This window comes from Falco punctatus, assembly GCF_963210335.1.
Source record: "Falco punctatus genome assembly, chromosome: 3".
Taxonomy (NCBI): Eukaryota; Metazoa; Chordata; class Aves; order Falconiformes; family Falconidae; genus Falco; species Falco punctatus.
In genome coordinates this window covers 9,583,587-9,604,793 of record NC_137582.1, presented here as the reverse complement: position 1 = coordinate 9,604,793, position 21,207 = coordinate 9,583,587, and the positions used below count along the sequence as shown (strand labels likewise).

The 21,207-nt window shown below is 35.4% G+C and overlaps 1 protein-coding gene across 11 annotated transcripts in view; it reads right to left on the bottom strand.

The window, feature by feature from the left end:
• Window positions 1–21,207, bottom strand: part of CDH18 (cadherin 18) — a 689,972-nt gene that overhangs the window by 370,908 nt on the left and 297,857 nt on the right. For 9 of the 11 annotated variants that reach the window (XM_080377755.1, XM_080377756.1, XM_080377758.1 and 6 more), the window contains one exon: window positions 171–20,907. The exons of the other annotated variants lie outside the window; for them this stretch is intronic. The gene's annotated coding sequence lies outside the window, so the exon portion shown is untranslated. The remainder of the gene's footprint in view (window positions 1–170; window positions 20,908–21,207) is intronic. 11 annotated transcript variants of the gene reach the window in all.

Sequence of the window (21,207 nt, the reverse complement as noted above, 5' to 3'; positions counted from 1 at the left end):
TCTCTGACCAATTAGGGGGGTGGGCTAAACAGACTAGACTTGAGGAAAGTAATTTTAACTTATTGCCAGTCAAAATAGAGTACGATTGCGAGAAGAAGGGGGAAAAAAAAAAAAGACAACAAGCAAATACACATTTCTTTCTCCCACACCGGCCTTCCTCCCAGGCTCACCTTCAGTCCTGACTCCTCTGCCTCTTCCTTCCAAGGGTACACGGGGTGGGGAATGGGGGACGCTCACAGCAGCTCCTCTCTGCCCCGCTTCCTCCTCAGCTGTGCCCAGCTCCGGCCGGGCCCTTCCCAGGGGCCGCAGGGAACCACCCGCCCGCCGGGGTCTGCCCCGGGCCCGCGGGGGCGTCTGTGCGGGGGCGCCCGGAGCCCCCTGCCCCCTCCCGCTCCCCCCTCGGGGCTGGCCGGGCTGTTTCTCACCCCGTTGCCCTCAGCCCTGGCTGCCGGGCACCGTTTTGCCCTTTCTCAGCCCGGCTTTCCCCGAGGCGCCCGCCCGTGGCTGCGGGGCTCAGCTGTGCCCTGCGCTGGGGCCGGTGGAGCCGCCTGGAGCCGCCTGGAACCGGCTGTGGCCGGCACGGGGCAGCCCCGGCACCGCCTCACAGGGCTGCCCCCTTCCCCTCTGCACCCCGCCGTGTAAAACCAACATGACCAAAATGAAAAGCAGAATGAAGCAGCATAATTCCCGCTAAATAAGAACTTATTATTATTTACATTTAAATTCTGTAGATGTAAAATAAAGTTCCCTAATTGCCAGTGAGATGAAAACTTCAGGAAACGGACATTAAGCTTTTTATGCCCCTGGGTTATTTATCAGAGGGCAATAGCCACACTAAGAACCATAGAACAATTTCTTAGCATAAAGGTTCTTTTTGTTTTGTTTTGTTTTGTTTTTTTTAAAAAAAAAAGACTAGATTTTGTCTGTGCTACAACCTCACCAGTTGATTTCATTGACCAAACCCCCGTGCAACATAAGCAAACCCTGAAAGACCCAAAGAACTCGAATTAAATAAATAGAACCCCTGCTTTGGTGTAATGAAAAATTCCTTCATGCACATAAAGCTGGAAACCAAATCGTACCGGCATCTATGAAAACACTTCAGTTTTATGCTGTTAAGGGGAGACCTTTTAAAGTCAAATGAATTACTATGTATGGTTGGGAATTTTTGGTGTTAGGTATAACCTAGCGTATGACATTGCATTGGGATATAAATTTTTAATTTTATTTTTTTTAAGAGAAGCAAAATTAAATGGTTCTGTGTTTCCTAAAAATATTGATATTTTGAAAGCAGAATCAGACACAGTTGCTTCCTGTTTTCGGAGAAAGCCACAAGAGACCAGGACTCAGCAGGACACCCGGGGCTCTCAGGTCACCCACCTGAAACACAGCGCTCCCGCCTCAGCACCTGCTGCTCTTCTCCAACTACTGTGCATTGATACTTTCAACAAGCCTTCCATCTTGTCTTGATATCAATACTTCCAAGGTTTTCAAAGTATTTTGTAATACTAAAAGAAGGTAAATTCAACATCTATTTACCTTCCCAGTATGCTTATTACTGTGCCTCAAGGCATAATTTTTAAATGTGTCTGTGTACCTTAAAATGAACACAGGAATGAAATGTGTTTTCAGAATAACAGTTTCAGTGATCAACTCAAAGAAGACACAAACGTTAGCAGAAAAGGCTGGAGAATTTCTGGTGTTTCTTCATGTATTTTGATACCTTTGGAAAAAGGCAGTCTTCAGAGCTACCTCTTGAAAACCAAACTCCACCTACCTCTGTAATACTCAGACTACAAAGTCACCACAGAGCCACTGAATAACTTCTAAGCTTTTGGAGTTCTTTGGTTTTAATTATTTCTATACATGCACCAGTATCCACAAATCTATATACAGAGTCATACCTACTGTTCCTATAGATTGGGATGTTTAATCCCCTATATGCAGTAGATCCAATGTAGTGGATCTATGCCACTGCAAATTGCACATAACTTGCCTCTTAAAGGGATGTACAGTAGAAAAAGTCGTTAAATTTGAGCCGGTATAATGATACCTTGCATCCATAATGATAAATAGAAATTAAGAGTCAGTAGCAGATCTTAATTTCTATTAGAGTGGTACATAACTGAGAGATTATTTTCATTAAATACATTGGAAGAAATATATTAATCAATTTAAAAACAGAATGTATTAATAAAATAGGATAAGCCCAAAATCACACAGATCCATTAAGCTAGAGCAGGTTTTACTTAACAGTATGGCAGGAAAAGGGATCTCTCTGGTCTGTTCTATTGATTACAAATGCACATTGTCAAAGTACTTGAGCTACTTCCCTTTATTTTTCCATTTAAGCTGCTTTAGGACCTTAGTCTTAATTATAAACTTTAGTTTATTCTTGTTAAATTCAGGCTTTTTGCTTACTGTATGTCTTACCTTATGCTCAAGATATGAAAAGAGAGCAATCATTTTGCCCCTTCTCCATCATTTTTCTAGACTTGGTAATTTAAGTCTCAACTGGAAAGGAAGACTTTCTGTTTACCTGATCATCATCTTTACAAGTTCATCTCTCCTGAATATAGGGACAGTAACACCTTACTTAGACAGGCATGTAAGCATTTTCTATCTCTACTTCTATCTGCTGATAAAACTCCTTTTAAAAGAATGTGATTGCTTCTAATTTCAAAAAGCAGGACTTGCATTTTTTCCCCTACTTCATTACGCTTCAATTCTTCCAAGCCTCAACATCATCACTTTTCAAAACCACTTTTCTAGCCAAAATGTCTCAAATTTTCATGTCAGCATTTCTTCACACTCCTTGTTTTGGAGACAAAGTCATTAAATATAATATTAATTAACTCTTAAATAAGGAACAATTAAATAACTATTCTTAAATAAGGAAGCTATTAACTTCTTTCCAGATAAGTATTTCTTCTTTAAGCATCACATAGTGCCTCACCTCTAACCACTTCAATCAATTTTATACCATTATGGAATTATCCATTTTTTCCTCACTAATTGTTTTCTATGGTGCATCGTAACAAGTGTGTTGCTGAAGTAGAGAAATGAATCTCTAGTATTTCCTTTTAGATCTCAGAAAAGAAGTCAACCTCATGTAAATCCTTGCAATGTTTAACCTGAAATAGGAGTTATACCAAGCTGTCCTCCAAGACTTCATTACATTGCTCGCAGTTATATGTGACATTTTTGTTTATGTTCATATTTAGGGAAGTTTTAAAGATTGTAAATATATGAAACAGGCCTTTCTAAACAGTTTGTAACTGATACTTTGTTCCTGTATTCCTTAAAATTTTGTCACAGAAAGACACTAAACACTATTAAATAGAAATGAAAATGTTTTCATATTGAGTATCTGCTAATTTCTAGAAGAGCTAGTTACCTTCCGTTCTTTTATAGTTGGATACAAACTCCTTACAAGGCCTTAAAAATCTTCTCATGAATGTGGTGGTTATGTAAAGGAAATTATCACATTCTAGTCCAGCTTAACCAAAAATGCTTAATAACATGCACTGATTTCAGTCTGTAAGTTAAACTTCAAAAGTGTCACTTTGAAGCATATTTGGACTTGGCTAAGGACCATCCTGAGTATTGCATTAAAGCTTGGCACAGCCACAAGGGGCACAGAAAAGAGTAAAAAATCTGCAGAGGTAATAGATAATTTGTAGCAATATGTATCCATTTGGATTCCCTTAGAAGTTTCCCAGTTGAGGGTCAAACCACTGAGTTCAAAAACACCACCACTTAATTTGGAAGATGAAAGTAAACAAATGTAAGCTGATGGATCAAAGCAGTGTTGTCTTCAGTCACTTTTGCTTTTCATCCTTGTTATTATTTACAGATCTTGCTGAACAGCAAAAAGCATTCTCAGGTTTTTTTTGTAAAAGCCAGCATTAAAATACTTTCCATTAGAATTAGAGCTAAATAAATATTTTCAAAGTAAACCAAAATAAACTAACCTGTGTCCAGAAGTAACTACTTCCTAAAATACGCATGAATGTTGCTGATATTTCTCAATTCTGGGCAAAGGAATAAATAAGCTTTGACATAATATTGAGTGAAAAAAAATATTATTGCTCAAAAATAATAAAAAAAATATTTTAACAAGGAACAGGTATGTTGTTAACACTTCTTTTAACACTGGTCACACCATTACCAGAGAATCCCAGAAAATAAGGATAGTTCCTTAAATTAGAAAAAAAGGCAAAACAAAATTTCACTTCATTGCAGAGAAGTGGCTTACCCACTTGTTTTTTATTTTAAACATTTCAGTCAAATGTCAATACTCAGTTGTAAAACGGCCTAGCAAAATATCCAGAGCATAAAGCACTAAAATCATCAACTTAGCAAAAGACAACTTGTAAACCACTTAAAACAGCATTTCAGGTTTTCTAATGGCTATCTTTTACAATGTACACTGAAAGTAACACAATGGGTTTAGATGGTGAGACCTTTTTGCTTGTTTACATCCCATAGTCTCACAAGTACTTGGAAGTCAAGAAGTGAAGAAATCATTGAACAACACCAGAGCCAGCAGTCGGAGAATGTAGCATTTGCAGGACTGATACAGGAGATCCCAGAACAGCATTATAAATATGTCAATACAAAAATGCACTCACAGTTTAAAACAAACAAAAAATCCCTAATGAATAACCACCCAGAAAAACAGGCATTGAATCTGCACTTGCCAGTTTTGGGAGATGTTTAAAATGAGATCAAGATCTAATTTACCCTCACCTCTGCCAACACCAACCCCAACCAAGATTTGGAAAAACTGAGATTACTTTTATCAATAATAGAGAAGTACAGCTAATCTCTGTCTGTCTGTGAAGAGTCCACTGTAAAATAATGTATACAATTCAAGTGCAAATGTTATTATGAGTCATAAATCATTGTAAAATAACACAAAAGGCATGAATTTTGAATAAGTGAAGACAAATACTTGACTTGAATAAAATGAAATGTGATATTTACCACCACTGAGCGTTCAGCTTGGAAGTATGCAATTATTTCTTTATCATAATAAATTACCTTTCTAGTAGATAATTACAAGCTTGTTCATATAAATGAAACAGTGGGGGGAAAAAAAACCCAAAAAAACAAACCAGCAAAAATCAACCCAAACAGCAGCAGTGCACAGAAATTCCATAGCTGAAGCAATGGAGACTATAACAGGACACAAAATTCATCTGTCTTAACTGACTGCCTGTAGTATCTGCAAAATATCACCTTCTTGACGGAGAGTTTTAACTAAAGACATTTCTCTGTCATGGACTTGGTACATTAAGAAAATATTTGGATCTCAAGCAGCTTCCTAGAAATCATGCACATCATCTGCCTCACTTTTAAAAGGGAACTGAACGTTGTCCTGGTTTCAGCTGGGGTGGAGTCAACTTTTTTCTCAGTGGCTAGTGCAGGGCGGTGTTTTGGTGTGGGAACAGTGTTGTTGGGGACCTTCTGGTTTCTCAGGCCTTGCAGGTGGGAGGGCTGGAGGGACACAGGAAACTGGGAGAGGACACAGCCAGGACATCTGACTGGAACTAGCCAAAGAGGTATTCCATACCATGGGATGCCATGCTCAGTATATAAAGGGGTGGGGGGGACAGTTTTGGCCAGGGCTGCAAATCATTGCTTGGGGACTGGCTGGGCATCGGTCAGTGGGTGGTGAGCAGTTGTATTGTGCATCACTTGTTTTCTTTCCTCCTTTCTCTTTGGATTTCATTCCTCTCCCTTTCTCCCTCCTTTTCATTGTAACTGGTATTGTTATCATTAATATTGTTCTAGTTTTATTTTATTTTAGTTATTAAACTGTTCTTATCTCAACCCTTGAATTTTTAATTCTTTCCAATTCTCCTCCCCACCCATCTGAGGTAGGAGGGAGTGAGCGAGTGGCTACGTGGTACTGAATTATCAGCTGGGGTTAAACCACAATATCTATCACCAAATAATGCCTGGAGTTGTGAACACTGCAGTGATTGCAAAGGGTCTTGTTATTTCAAATATTTCCTGTGTTCATAAAAATCTTCCTTAGTACTCCCAATGTACGTTTAACAAATAAGTGGCCCAAATCACTTTCTCCTATATGTAGATTTTACTACTGCTTTTATATAACCACAGCTTTTCTAAGCTGTTTGAAAAACTTGTGAAGTTGGGTCTGCATTTGATTTTAGGGCTTAGGCATTTATAACAATTTTACAGCTTTTACACAGTCACTGATTCATTGCAGCCAACTATCCTCTGTATGTTGCAATTGCACATTGAAATGAAATGTGTGGAGATGACCATCTTCAGTTGTATTGCCTCTTGTTCACTGTGTGAACAGCATTGTTTTCAGTCTTTTATTCTTATGATTACATACCGATCTCTACAGTCAAAAATAAGGTCAGTTGATATGGATGAGTATGTGTCCACTGATGAAAGAGAAATGTCATTAATCTTTGTTTTAAAGACAAAGTCTTCGTTTTTGTTGTCATTATACATCTGCAACTTTCAGTATTAATGAATGCATTATATAAATGTAGACCACACTGAACACTTAGCTTGCTTTTTTTTTTTTTTTTTTTTTTTTAACATGCCTGACATTTCAGACTCATATTGAAAGATACACATCTGCCAGAAATAATGGGCATAACTCAGATCTAGCAAAGGACTAAAAGCAGAAATCACAGAATACAAAACTAAAATGTAATGAAGGAAAGAATCCCTGAAAGCAGGGATGTATCAGAAGCATACTTTATTTTTATTTTCTTCATTTTTCTCATTGCAATTCTTTACACAGAGAATTTTTGCATCTTAAACCCCCCAAAAAACAGTTGCCCTAACAAAATTACAGTCAATCTGTATATTTCTGGAACATGCACTCACTGATATTTTAATTAGATTTAGTAGAATTGGGATTTTTCCACTCTATCCACCTGATTGTCATCTATAACCTCTCCACATCACATTGGTAATGTTGGCTAATAACACACAACAAAAACTGAATTATGATTAAATCTTTTCTTCACTTTTTAAAATAGATAAACTTTTAAAATAATGTTGTGGTTGCGTTTTGGGGGTGGTGATTATTTTTGTGGGTTTTGTTTTGTTTGTGTGAGTGAGATATATTGCTAATACATAGCGGAGATCATTCAATGCCTTACTTCTGACTGGCATTTCTGAAGAAACAATCTCATTGCAATTTATTTGGGAAGAAGCATAAAAGTAATAAATAATTTTAACATCCTTTCATATTATATATATATATATGTATTCATATATGTACATTTCTAATTTCCTACCATCATTTTTCAATTAAACTTGGTGCTCCTATTTGAAGAAATAGATCCTTAGCATTTATAACAATTGGACCCTAAGTGCTAGGGATGATCAGCTTTTATTTTGGATACAATTTCCCCCACCCACATCCCACAGGAAGGTTTTTGGCTATTTCAGAAATACACACAGAAGATTTCACATTATCAAAGTACCTTAGTTGTACCACAGCATTTCTCAAGTGGTGTCAGTATCAGGAATAACATTGATATTTATGAGGGGGAACAACTGTTTAGATAAATAATTAAGAGGAACTTTTTAAGGACTAAGAGGGAAGTACTTTTTTCATACTGCACAGTGCTCCCTGTCCTAGAAAACAATCTTAATAAAAAAGCAAACAATGTGACATGAATTTTGATATTTCTGTGTAGCTTTTTTTGAAAAAGTAACATGAGCAAGACTAAAAAGCTACTTGTAGATGTTGATGCAAGTTTCTGATGCAACCTTTATGTATGTCTGCCATTGTAGTTATGAAAAAAATCTTGTGAATTTTTCTGAAAGAATAAGCGAGAAATTTCATTTCACAAATGTATTCTTATATGCTTTCATTATTCATAACCATCATATACAGCAAGAATGGAAGCTACCCATAAATGGGATTTCACTGATACACAATTAGTATTAAAAGACAAAAATACTGACATATTTTTTACAGTTTATTTCACCACTGCTTTTTCACACACTTGAACCAATCCATTCTACTTATGGCAAATGCATTTCTCTATAATCTCTCTGATAACTACACAAACTTCTCTGATAGTATGAATCATTGCAATGAGTCACTAGGCATTTTTATGCCAAAATAAACACTTTCAAAGTATCAGAATAATGTCATTCTGTCCATGTGAATTCCACCACTGTAATTTTATTGTGTCATTGAATGAGACCTACTGGATGCTACTGGTATTTTTTTTTATGTTCCACTGTTGTGTTTCCTTTCTCTCACATTTTAAAAACTTCTGTATTTAAATGGAGCAGAGCAGACCAGATGGTTCATGCTGCATTGTACCTTTCAGGTCAATAGAAATAATAATTAAAAAACAAACAAACAAACAAACAAACAAACAAACAAAACAACTACTACAGTAAATTAAGTTTTATCAAATTTTGTCAGCAGGAAAAAAAAAATCTCTGGCGGGTATAGGAAAGGGTAAAAACGGACTAAAAAGCCATCAAAAGTTCTGGGGAGATGTATTAGTGGGAAAAATGAAGCTGAAATGCTCTGACATGTATAAATATCACAGTATCTCACATGGTTCCGCAGTTTGCTACCTGATAGGTACTAAATTATGTGATGTTTTACACAGTTGTGTAATAAATTGCATGGATGCTTTGAAAAGTTTAAGTAGCAACAGAAAATCATTGAACAGACTGCCAGCTTCAGGAACAGATGGCAGGACATTTTGAAAACTCTGAATTAATGAACTATTTAAACCAGGGTGACTTAGAATCACGTTACAGATAGTAAAAAAAGATGGAAGTAACTTTTCGTGTCTTTTTTCTCAGCTAAGTAGAGTTCAACTTAGAACACTGGACTGCTTTGAAAAGCATATGTTGCAAGGCAGTATTACCTGTGGTTTCAGGTTGCCTTATTGCAAGACAAATTTATAAGGTAAGGATAGAATTCAGGTTTTGAAGTTTTATAGATATGCAAAAAGCAAGCAAGGTACAACATATGAGGCTCTGGAACCAGAAGTCTGTCATCAAAAAATATGAAGAAAAATAAAATCTTTGGTTGCAGATCTGACTTGAAAAGAGTTTTACATTTCACTGCCTAAAAGGCAAAGATAGTGTCTGTAAAAGTAATATCTTGAGGGGAAAAAAATATATATCTCATATTTAAAATGCTATTTAAATAGAAAATGCCCATATAACCCCAACACCACTTGTTACCAATTACAAAATTCAGTGAAAAAGAGACAAAAGAGATGCATTCATTAAACATAAAACTGTAAGACTGTAAGTGAATTTCAGATGTCAACATGTTTACTGGGTAAGGCAAGGGAGGACAAGTGAGCTGTCTTGATAGACTTTGATCTCCACTAAAGAGGATTCCAGCCAGCTTCTAGATAATGTGAATGAATGTTCATTATTATCACACTTAGAAAGTTTTTCCTAATGTCAAAATATTTTTTTTTCCGTTGAAATTTGAGTTCCTTGTTTCTTGGTTTGTTACCAGTAGACATGGACAATGCTGATCATTATTTCTTCTGCTCCAGCAGTTCTCAGTCTGTTGCTATGCACCAACATGCTGTGACTGTGAGCACACATTCAGGCAGCCAGTCACACCAGCAATGGAAATATTAATTCCACACCTACAAATCAAACCATCCTTATGATATTCAACTTCCAGCGTTTTTTGGCTTCAGACTAAAAAGTGCCATCCCCCCAACTTTTTCTTAGCAGCTGTTAGTTTGTAAAAATCATTCTCACTGTGTTCATCTGTATGCTCTCCAATTTGCTTTAAACTGTTTGAAGTGTGATGCTCTGTTTCATATAAATTTTACAGCCTAATTTGCCTGCATTCTCCAGCAATCTGTTGTACTCCAACTTCTGCAGTTTATGCGGCCCGAAGAAATTCTCTTTCTGTGCAAGGCAAGAATTTAATAGTAAATGAACTAAAAACCAGTCCAATCAATTAACGATGACTACCCCAGATTTTATTATTATTATGAAGAAAAGACATCTGTAACATAAAAAATTCTCCAGAATTATAACACAATCAAACTTAGTATACAGACGCTTGTATTCTATCTCTTAGTCCTTGATATTAACCTCATCCTTCCCTGGTCTTCTTGGGATTATGTGAACAGGTGAGTGGTTGCTCTCTCCTCACTCTATGACTCTCTTGGGATTATTTTTGTATGACTTCTAACATGCTTACACCTTGATTTCTTCACTGATCCACAATTCTGTATTACATCCAAATGTATGCAATCAAGCATGTTTTATATACACATGTTCTTGATATTGATTACAACATAAAATAATACCTTAAAACACTTGTTCTTTGTTCTATGTTCCCTCTCTGATTCCCAAAACTATTTTTTCCAAGGCTGCATTACTTAAGGGATCAGTAATGGTGTGCTGGTGAGCTCTCCACAGCCTTGGGGACTCAGGTATCACCCTGTGTCTTTATCTGGGTGCTCCTGTTATCGTCTTATGCCTGTACCTCTTTATCTTGCCTTTTTATTCACGAGTCTTAGAAAGGGCATTTTGTATGGAGTAACTACTTGTTCCTACTGTTTATTAGCTACAGAAACATAACTATATTATTAAGAGTAGATGTTGCATCACATGATCACATAATGCTAAACTAAACCTGAACAGATTTGGTAGCAGCTCTTGGATAATTATATAATTGCTAACATAGTTAAACTAAGTTTCAGGCAAACCTAAAGCAAATTCCAGGCAAAGCAAACCTGCAAGTCCTAGTTTGCAAACCTTGCAGACTTAACATAAAAGCCTGTGACCAGCTATTAGCAATGGTAATCCTTACTGTCTACATGATACTCCAACTAAAATATTACCACAAATAGGAAGAGTCAAATAATACTCTCTCAGCTATGTTGTATGTGATGACTGTCTTACTACATTCAAGAATACAGTTGCATATTACTCATACTCACTGCTTATCACATTTAAAGATACAAATTGCCACTCATAAAAACAAATAAAGCCCACACATTCTTGGTCAGTAATCACTCTGTACTCTGTAACGGCTCCAAGAATGTTTTAACCAGTAACAATTTAAATTATTTCCTCTCAAGTACACAACTCATAAGCGACTAGAAAGGAATGATATTAGATTTAAGCAAGATCTACAGAAGGAAAAATCAAATCACACACTGACTGCAATGATGCTCTCATATAAAAAAATGGAATGAAATTCTGGCATAGTTTTCAGTAAAGCCAGAATTTCTTGCCAAGCACTTTTACAATTCTCATTAAAACCTCCTTTAAGCAGAGATTCTTACCATCATGGTAAAAAAAACCCCAAACATTCCCCATCCCCTGCTAAAAGCAAAAATCCCACCTGAGACCTGTTTACACACTTACTTATCTTCTCCTATATGCCAAAATACACACATGTGAATTTCAGATTATCTTGTATCTGATCATTAGGGCGAAAACAAAGAGGATGAACACTGTATGATTTCTTTAAAGATACTTAATATTTAACTTCATTAACTGAGATTCAAATTGTACTATCCACTTACCAAAAATTTAAGGGGTAAATAGTTGGCTATATTACTCGGTTGCTGAACTGAATGTTGAACACAGTATCCTGCATTCGTATTACACAAGGATGCATGGTTGGTATTGTTGGTTAGTGTTGGTTTTATTTTTTATTTTTTTTTATTCTGGAATGAATTTTGCTCTCTATTGAGTGAATTTAGCTCATAGAAGTACTCTAATAAAGAAGCAAAGTGTTTGCTTGCCACATTTCTTTCCTCCTGAAGTTAAACACCAGATCTGACATCTGGAGGTCAGAAAGGAATTTTTCTTTGAGATGCAATTTGTAAAGACGTGTGATTTTTACCATCCTTTGTATTTAACAAATCTTCTGACAGTGCAAAATTGTGGTGCATCAGGTACATTCACGATGCCTTCAGCCCTTGGTGCTTCCTTTCTATAGCACATAATACCCATTACTTTTGCTCTTTTACTGTAGAACTTTGGTTAAAAAAAAAAAAACAGTAATATCATTGGAGAGCGTTTTATGTTCTCTGATGGTGTGTGAGTGACCTAGCAACTTCTTTAAATTAAACTTTTAGTATGTGTCTGCTGATGATTGCACTGAAGTCCATTTTGTTATTACCTTTTCATTATTATTTACAGCTACTTTGGGCCTGATTTTTATTTATTCCATATATTTATTTATTTTTCCAACATACTGGCCAGCATCCATAAGGTGACTTAGACATCATTTCAAGCCTACGTGCATTATTACATGAGTATAGATGGGCTTAATGTAAACATATTTTTTTTTGCTTATTTAAATGCTACCTTTAAATAAATGAGTAAACTCAACAACTAAATAAGTAACATATACATAAAATAAAGAGAAGCCAGCTACAATTTCAAAATAAATGTAAGACACTTAAGTTCTTTGAAAGTATTAATAAAAATTATTTGAGAACAACTGAGAGGGGAATTATCTATACACTCACTAATATTTATGGCTGTTTACGCTATTAAAGCTCATCTTGCTTTAGAGAAGCTATTCAATGCTGTGCAAAGTCCAGACACAAACCAAAGTGCACCACTGAGTAAGAGCAATCAAAAGACCAGGTACGTTTAGTCAGTGGCAAATAAATAAAATTAACCTGTCACCATTTTAATTACTGAAAAGTGTTTGCTAACTCTAAGTACAGGAAAAAAGGTTAAAAATCTATCATGCTTTTCTTGCAGGCTAACGCAGGTTTTACTCAATAGTGCTAAATTATGATGAACCAGTACAGAACAGCAAGTTATTTACACAGATATTGTGCATCCCCAGACACAGACTAACTTCCATCCTCTCCACAGCAGCATTTTCTACATAGTCATTTTTTTTTCTTTAATATCTTCCAAGACCTGCTATTCCTTCATCTTTTTGACAGGAGTGCTATGTAACTGCATGCACTTAGGATCATATTGCTTTATGCTGAGTAAATTTAAATTATGCTATTCTTAATATATATTTTATCTGAAATTGTTTTTTAAACAATGGAGCATTATGGCTCAAATCTACTTCATAGACTGTATAGAAATACTAGATTCTTTACTATTGTAACAAACAAGGTCTGTTATGTGACTATAATAGGCTGAAATATAAGCTTAAGTCCAACAAAATAATATTGCTTTGGTATTCCTCTTTGAGAGGCTCATACATGAAGGGACTAACTATTCCAGCAGGGCTGCTGTCTATGGAATCAGAGTTTGAATTCAAAAGCAGCTTTATTAGGTAATATGAAAATGATTCACTGAAAGGGAAAATGGTAACTGGTGAAGCACTATTCTTATCCAAATAAAGCCAAAGACAAACACTGTGAAGAAAAATGTACTTCAGGAATAAGCACAAACTAATTTCCACAGGTGAAGAAAAAAAAAAAAGAAAAAAGACAAAACCTCAAAATAGTCTGCTGACTAATTACTAAAAGGAAGAAGAGTCATTGTTCCCCAAACAATGGAGCCTTTGTGGAGCCACACATAGTCCAGGGTACGATGCAAATCCCAACCAAGAGAAACGTGCCTTTGAGATTTAACATGTGCTGTTAGTCAAACAGGTCCAGAAACAGTGGGATGAAGTACGTTTGGGAGGCAGGATCAGAACTACAGCTCAGAAGGGATGGTGCTACATGTGACTGTTTATCACATGATACCAGCAAACTTGTTTCAGACTGATGAAATTGAAACCACACTGTGTGAGAAATGTTTCTCATGATTTGTAGAAGCTGGAAGACAGCACACATATCAATAGCAAAAATACTTAGCATTTATATATCCTTAATATGTAAACTGTTACGAAAAATTCTGGCAGATAGTAGCGTTTTCTTGTCATCTTTATAGCCCACTCACAATTCCTGACTATCTGCCAAGAACTTTTATAACAGGAATAAAAGTCCTAAAGCAATCCACAATCATAATCTAAATGGAAACCCATAAGCAAAATTCACAGACTAACACTAATACGATCTATGCTTCTGTGTCATGTATTTGACCTTGCAAATTAATAAAAATTAATTTATTTAAATAAAGCATATTACAGTTTCAATGAACACTTTTGGATATATATAAGATGTTCTATTTTATTAGAGCTATGTTATTTTAATTATTTTTCTACTACAATACTTGACTCATATTTTGCATGTAAACTGACTACCTCTGAATGACACTTATTGTCCTCTGTATTAATTTTGCTAATTTTCAATGAATTACAAAACGGGTTAATTAAAATTGTCTAATGTTACTGAGTAGACAACATAACCTGTTTACTTTCTTCTCAGAAAATTAACTGAATTGCAGCATCTGTTTCACTGAAAATAATTACTGATTTCAACAGGGACAAAACATGCAGGAAATACAAAATGATGAATGTAACTTATTTGTGATACCACAGTGTAATTACTTTACTTAGGAAAACATTACAATAAGAAGATTTACTTTTTCCTCCTGAATTAAATGTCCAAATGAAGTTATATTTTACTCTAAGCACTTCATTAATTTTGGTAATTATTTCCTTTACTGAATTCCTTCAATATTCTTGTTTGATTCTGAATATTCAGTAGTGCTTGCTACTGAAACATCACAGTAGTAATAAATCTTAAAGACCAACTATGAACTAGAAACAATTAAGACTCTCAGGTGCATTATGCTTCTTATCGACCATAGAGCTCAACATTATTTTATCTTAGTTATGCTTATCTAGACATACTCACATTCTGATTGTGTTACTTTGACAGCTCCTGACCACAAGCCTATTTGAGACAATTTAAAAAGTGTCACAATAAATGAAGAGCCCTTAGCTTCATCCTCTAACACAATAGACGTATATAGATCAAATCTGTCTCCTCCCTCAAATACTATTAATGATGAAGTATGAAAAGGAGAAAGGCATACAAAACCTGTTTGGAATTCTACATTTATTATAGTAGGTGAGGAAGAAAAAAGGACAGGGGAGGATATTTCAGTACTTATATTTGAGATTACATTCAACAGCACACTTTCTGATTGTTACAGAAAGATCCACAAGCTCTGTAATGTGAAAAAAAATCATGATTGATCAATATTGTGCAAAACATAAGAAATAATAATAATTTTTACTTTGAGTGGATGACGTGAAGAAGACTGTAAGACTCTGTACTATCAATATACAATTTTTCATTATTTTTTTTGTTTGTTTCTTGCATAAATTAAACATTACTGTTTCCAAATTCCACAGCTAGAAGCCAACAGATTACAAATATCCACAAATTATTCTCATGTGTAACCATGAATATACATTATTAAACTATGTATGGTGAATGATATTATTTAACTATGAGTATTTATGGTTGGTATAGAATAAATCATGAAAATAAATGCTGTATCAACCTACATACCTTGATGATTCTAGTATTGCAATATGCTGAAGAAGTATCGACAGTGTATTATAGGTTTTAGCAGTAAAGTATTTAAAGTACTTCCTCTTTCAAACTTGGGAGATAATTTGCATTCTAGCAAAGAGATTAGTCTCTCCTTTTTTGAGTTTAAAGAGAGGATGGACTGGGAGCCAAGGTCAACCCACCACATTGATAAACAATTATAATTGCCAAACAGTGGAGACTTATGACAGTAACAGGATACTCTGAGCTACTCAGCCTGTCGGATACAAATACACAGTTTTCATTTCAGTACACACACATGAGAAGTTATATCACCAAAAATGTTCAGAAGACTGGGAATCAATTCTGAAAAGCACTGCCTTTGAAAACAGCTCCAGGCTAGTATGAAGCATTATCTAGAAGGTACAGTTTAATTGTGTTGGATCTGTGAAGTTTTTGTAGAAATGGTTGTTTTACCACTGTAATTGGTGTTGCTGCAATCACTATGATAGTAAGGTCTAGTGGCTAAATGTGAATGTAAATGCTAATAAATCAATCAGGACTCAAAAGATAAAATTATTAAAGGACTGGAATGTATACCTCAAAGAGACATAGACTTAGGAAATTCAATCAGGGTCTTTGTGGCACCATTTAGTGGCCATTTCTGATGGAACTATAAAGTGGGGAGAAGTCACTTCTGAGTAAGCAGAGGTCATGTTCAGACTTTCTAGAATTAATTTTATCTGCAGTTCAAACAAAACGTATAAAATGACTGCCAAGTTGATATACCAAACAAGGTCAATTTAAAATTAGTGATTTAGACCTATTCAGAGATGATATTAGGAACAATTTAATTATTAAATTGAGTATTAAGTATTTAAATAACATTAAAAAGTGCATATTTGTTCACTTCAAATTTTAGAGTTTTAGAAAGCTTCATATCTGATTCCCTCAGTCTTAAGTGAATAGAAGAAGCCCAAGAGAACAATGTAAGTAGAGAAGCACATCTCTATGTGAGTTCAAAAGATCAGTACCTGATAATAACAGCACTTTTAATAACCAAGGGCCTTCCAGAGAAAAGTAAAAGAGCAGCAACTTCTCGTCTCAGTGCCCTCCACATTTTCTGCTGAGAGAGGGAAGTGCGTGCACGCATCTGTGCACATATTTTGGAAAGGAAACTTGCTTTCTGCTCAACACAGAAAAACTTGTGGGCATATTCAGCACCAACAAGTTCTTGAAGACTGTAATTCCTCCCTGATTCATATAGACAAGGTTGAAGCCATGCTTAAAAACCCCAAACACCAAAAACGCAACCAAAACACCCCTCCCACCCTGCTCCATTTACTGGAGCATTAGCTCGGCTGTACAGAAAGCTACTTTTCGTCACCAGAAATGTGTTTTTCATATAAAGCTTTCCCTGTATAAATACTAGTATTCAGCCATATTTTAAAGGGCAACTCAGGAAATAGAGGCAAACCCAGACAACCAGTTATCTCATTCTGCAGATGACGTAGAACAATGTCACCAGTAGTCTGTCCCAAGTATCCAAATATTTGCTTTACATTGATTTAGTTATTTCAGTTGTCAACTGTAATAATTGGTGCTGATTTGAGCCTAAATATACCCATTCACCACTTCCTTTAGAATCATTTTTTTTTTTTTCCAGACTTCTCTAGATACACAAACTCCAAATCTGTAGAGTATACATCTGCATTAATTTTCCCTTTCTTTGCAGCTCCTACAAACTGGTTACAAATCCTCAATGCAAAACTCAACTGCATAATAAAAACTGAGAAGACTAATCTAAAACCAACTAAACATTAAACCAAAAATGCTTTCAGTAGAATATTGTTGGAATATTTCTTTTAGCAAATAAGTCAATCTAAATTCTTAATAAGTCATAGAAGCTGCTACTTGAAAGAATGATACTTTTTTCGTAAGACAATTTATACAGTTACACTGAGTTCCGAAGGTGACTCAAATCAGCATTAACATCACACCTTCAATGCACATAATTATACTGTGCAAGGTACTAAAATATTACGGCAGTGTGAAAAATAACAAACCGAAGTGAAAGTTAATACATTGTTTCTCTCTGCCCTCTTCATGCCCTGTAGTTTTTATAGCAGAAGCTTGAAAACAGTAATGAAGTAACAGCCATTTCATCTTCAAAAGCATCATTATGACTGTAGAAAATTCCAAAGATAAAGATGCTTAATGAAGAGATGTTTTACATATAAGTATATACCTCTGTATCATACTACCAACAGTATTAACTGTTCAGGAAATATGAAACCATATTTTATAGCATAGCTAGTAATGGTTTTGGTTTTTGTTTTTTTTTTTTTTCCCCGTACTCATCAAATTCAGAGATTCCTCCAATAAATTATCATCAATGAACACATGAATAGTCAGCACATTGCTGTACAATCCTTCCAGATTCTTGTCCACATTTATGGCCCCTGACTGCAATTTGTCACTCTGCCCAAATTGTACCCGGCATGCCAGTTACTAAAGAGGAGGAGGCAGCGCTCAGTAGATGATGACTGTCTCTTGCTTAAAGTCCTGTATTACTGCCCTGTCTGTCATGAGACTTCAAATGAGGGTGTCCTTCATGTCATCATGCTAGGCAGGTGGGGACACTTGAGTGAGGAGAGGACATACATTTCAGCATCACGTATGAACTCATAGCTACACGCTTCACAAGCCTACTCTGTAGTCTGCTTTCACAATGCATCAATGTCTCCCTATTGGTTAATTATACAAAGTTCTAGGTTGTTTTGATTTGAAGGTTTTGCTTTTTCAAGCCCTTAATTTTAACTATTTACAATATGTGAGGTAAAGATAGCACTCATTTTTTCCTTTTCTCATAGTATGATTTTTTTTAGTTATATGAAGGATATGAAGAAACCAGTATTTTAAGCAGCAAATAAATTAAGAAGCTTATGAGGTTAAACAGTATTATTTCCATGTAGAAAAAGAGGGCTGAATTAGTCAATGGTGACTCCCTGGGCACCAGAGAAATTGTACCTGGAATGACTGCACACTTCATCTCTGTTTTCACATCTTCATTTAAATGGTTTTGGTTTGGAGTTTTCTTTCTCAGAACAATGTTTGAGAGCAGACCCCATAACACTGCTAGAATCTTTATGCAGAATCCTCTCACCTGAAGAAAACCAAGGCAAAAGATGGAATGTACATTCTTAATCACAGCTATTTGATTTACTCCGTGTAACATGTAATGCTATAACTCTTTCAACACAACAGTCAATGTATTGGAAATCGATCTAAACCAAGGAATTGGATTGACCAATGGAAGAGTTTTACAATTACAATGTGGGAAATATTGAGGATCATAATAGCAATTTCGATAATCTACAATCAGACTGGAATAATTACTTGGAAGAAAAAGGTCAAACAAAAGAATCTTAGAAAAATAAAGAAGCATAAAATTAATTTTTGCTGTTTAGCAAACTATTTGTAACTCCAAAAATAGTATTACAATGGAGTGGTGGTTCTATGCTAAGTAAGGCAGTTAAAATGTAAAAAAAAAACCAAACATTAACTGATTCAGAAAAAATGTGGTTACTTTTCTTTTGCAGGTGACCCCTTAGAGTGGCAGGCATTCACAAAGACAAGGAAAAAAAGGCCCACTGAAGAGTCTAATTTAGATTTCCAAAGACTGAAAGAATTGCATCAAAGCCTGGTATTGTTCATGAAGTCAAACATACCACAATCCTAAAGTAGGTAGTCTTGTAAAGCTGGGGTGCTTGGAGAGAACTAGCCATAAAAAGAAATGAAGCAGAAATATACATACTCATCTGTAGGAGTTCATGAGATACAGAGGGGATAGCAATATTGCCAGAAAAGGAAATTTAGCCTGTCCATTGTAATTAAGACTTGTTACTTCTCAAGCTAACAAAGATATGTCAGAATAAACAACAACAAAAAGACTTCTAATTCAAAACAAAACAATTTCTTATATCCAGGTGCCTGAAGCTAGGCATATTAAAGTGATAAATGCTTTGTATTGTTCCAATGACTGGTCTGCCGTTGTGTTGCTCATTAAAGTATTGCTAAAATACTGTGGTGGTGATAGCCAAGACCTTTATAAGATGATTTGACAGTGATTCTGAAAGTAATTTGTTCCATTCACAGTCTGAAAAACAAACAAGATGGAATTTATATTTTGTGAAAAAACAAAACAAAATAACCTAGATATTGTCTCTTACTAGGGAAAAATTATGGCTGTAATACAGCTTCACTAAAAGCCACATTCCCTATTACCAGACCAAAGGTGCAATTAAATGGTAGTTTTCTGCAACAATATATTTTATAACACTACAAAACCCCCCTACGCTAATTAGCATTACACACACACCTCACTTCAATATTTATCCTCCTCATGCACTCCAACAGCTGGTCATTGTTCAGGTAGGTATATGGAGGTTGTGTATATAAAAAAATTTGTCTAAGAAGGACTTTACATACAGTATAATTCACTTCATATAAATCATGCCTGTTACTCGTATATTCTTATGTTACTAGCTATGCTTAAATACTATTCGCTATCATGTTATGAAGCAAATAAAGTATTTATCAAAGTATTTACGTGGTAACCTGCTATTTAACATTCACATCAGGAGCCCCTACTGCAGTTTATTATTAAACTGCATCGGTAAATGTCCTTAGAGGAAAAGTATGAAGTGTCTGATAGTCTTTTATAGCTTCTTTACTCTTAGAAGAAGAGATGGTATTTTGCTTTTTATATTTTTTGACATCTGAAAATATGCTGTGGCCATAATTTAATTTTGTTTTCCACATCTGTCTGTGTAGTTCTCACAAATTTGGAACTTGCTCAGAATTCAGCCTCAGAACACCCTTTTCACTTTAAGGATTTTTTCAGTAATGTTAGAACTTTGGAATCTTTTTGTTCACAACACTTATTGTGTTCCTCAAAAGAGGTTTCTTACTTCCTGAATTCCTGCTTCCAGAATTTCACTGTAGCTATTGGATCCATAGTATTTTATAGTTCTTATAAACAGGAAAAATAATCTCCTGTTTCATCAATGATTTTCACTTTGTATCAAGTGAATCAAAAAAGCAATGAAGAAAAGTAACAAGAAAAATTATTTCCAGTTAATGTGTTTATCCAGTAACTAAAAAGAAATAATATTCGGTGTGTTTCATAATTTACTTGGATTCTTCTAATTTGTCTGGCCTACATGTGTTCTTTCAAGTTGGTTGTTCAGCAGCTATATGCTGTGTTCAAGTGGTAGTAAGTTTGCTGATTTGACTGTATTAAATAGAAGATAATTTTGAAATACAAACTAATAATCACAAATAATCCCAGCTTAAAAAATAAAGTGTATATATATGTGTGTGTGTGTGTATATATAACAGCAAAGTATACAATAGCAATAAATACCTGATGCAGGGGGAGTAAAAGAGATGGAACAGACTCTTCTCAACAGTATCCGCTGACAGGCCAAGGAGCGATGGGCACAGACTGAAACACAAGAGCTATTGAAAACCTGATGGGACAGAGTCCTGCTCAACCTGCTGTAGCTGAATCTACTTAAAGGGAGGAAGATGGACTTGGCAGTTGCCAGAGGTCACTTCCAACCTCAACAATTCTGTGATTCTGTTCATCTTAGGGTAGTAATCTGAAACAAGTTATCATTTGGTTACTGACAGTGGCAGCTATTTGTTGATTCCTTAGGCATTGAAGGCAAATACATTAAAAAGCATAAGGACAGGTCTTGAAAATGCAGATACAAAACAGAAGACAAGACTGTGGAATGCTCTA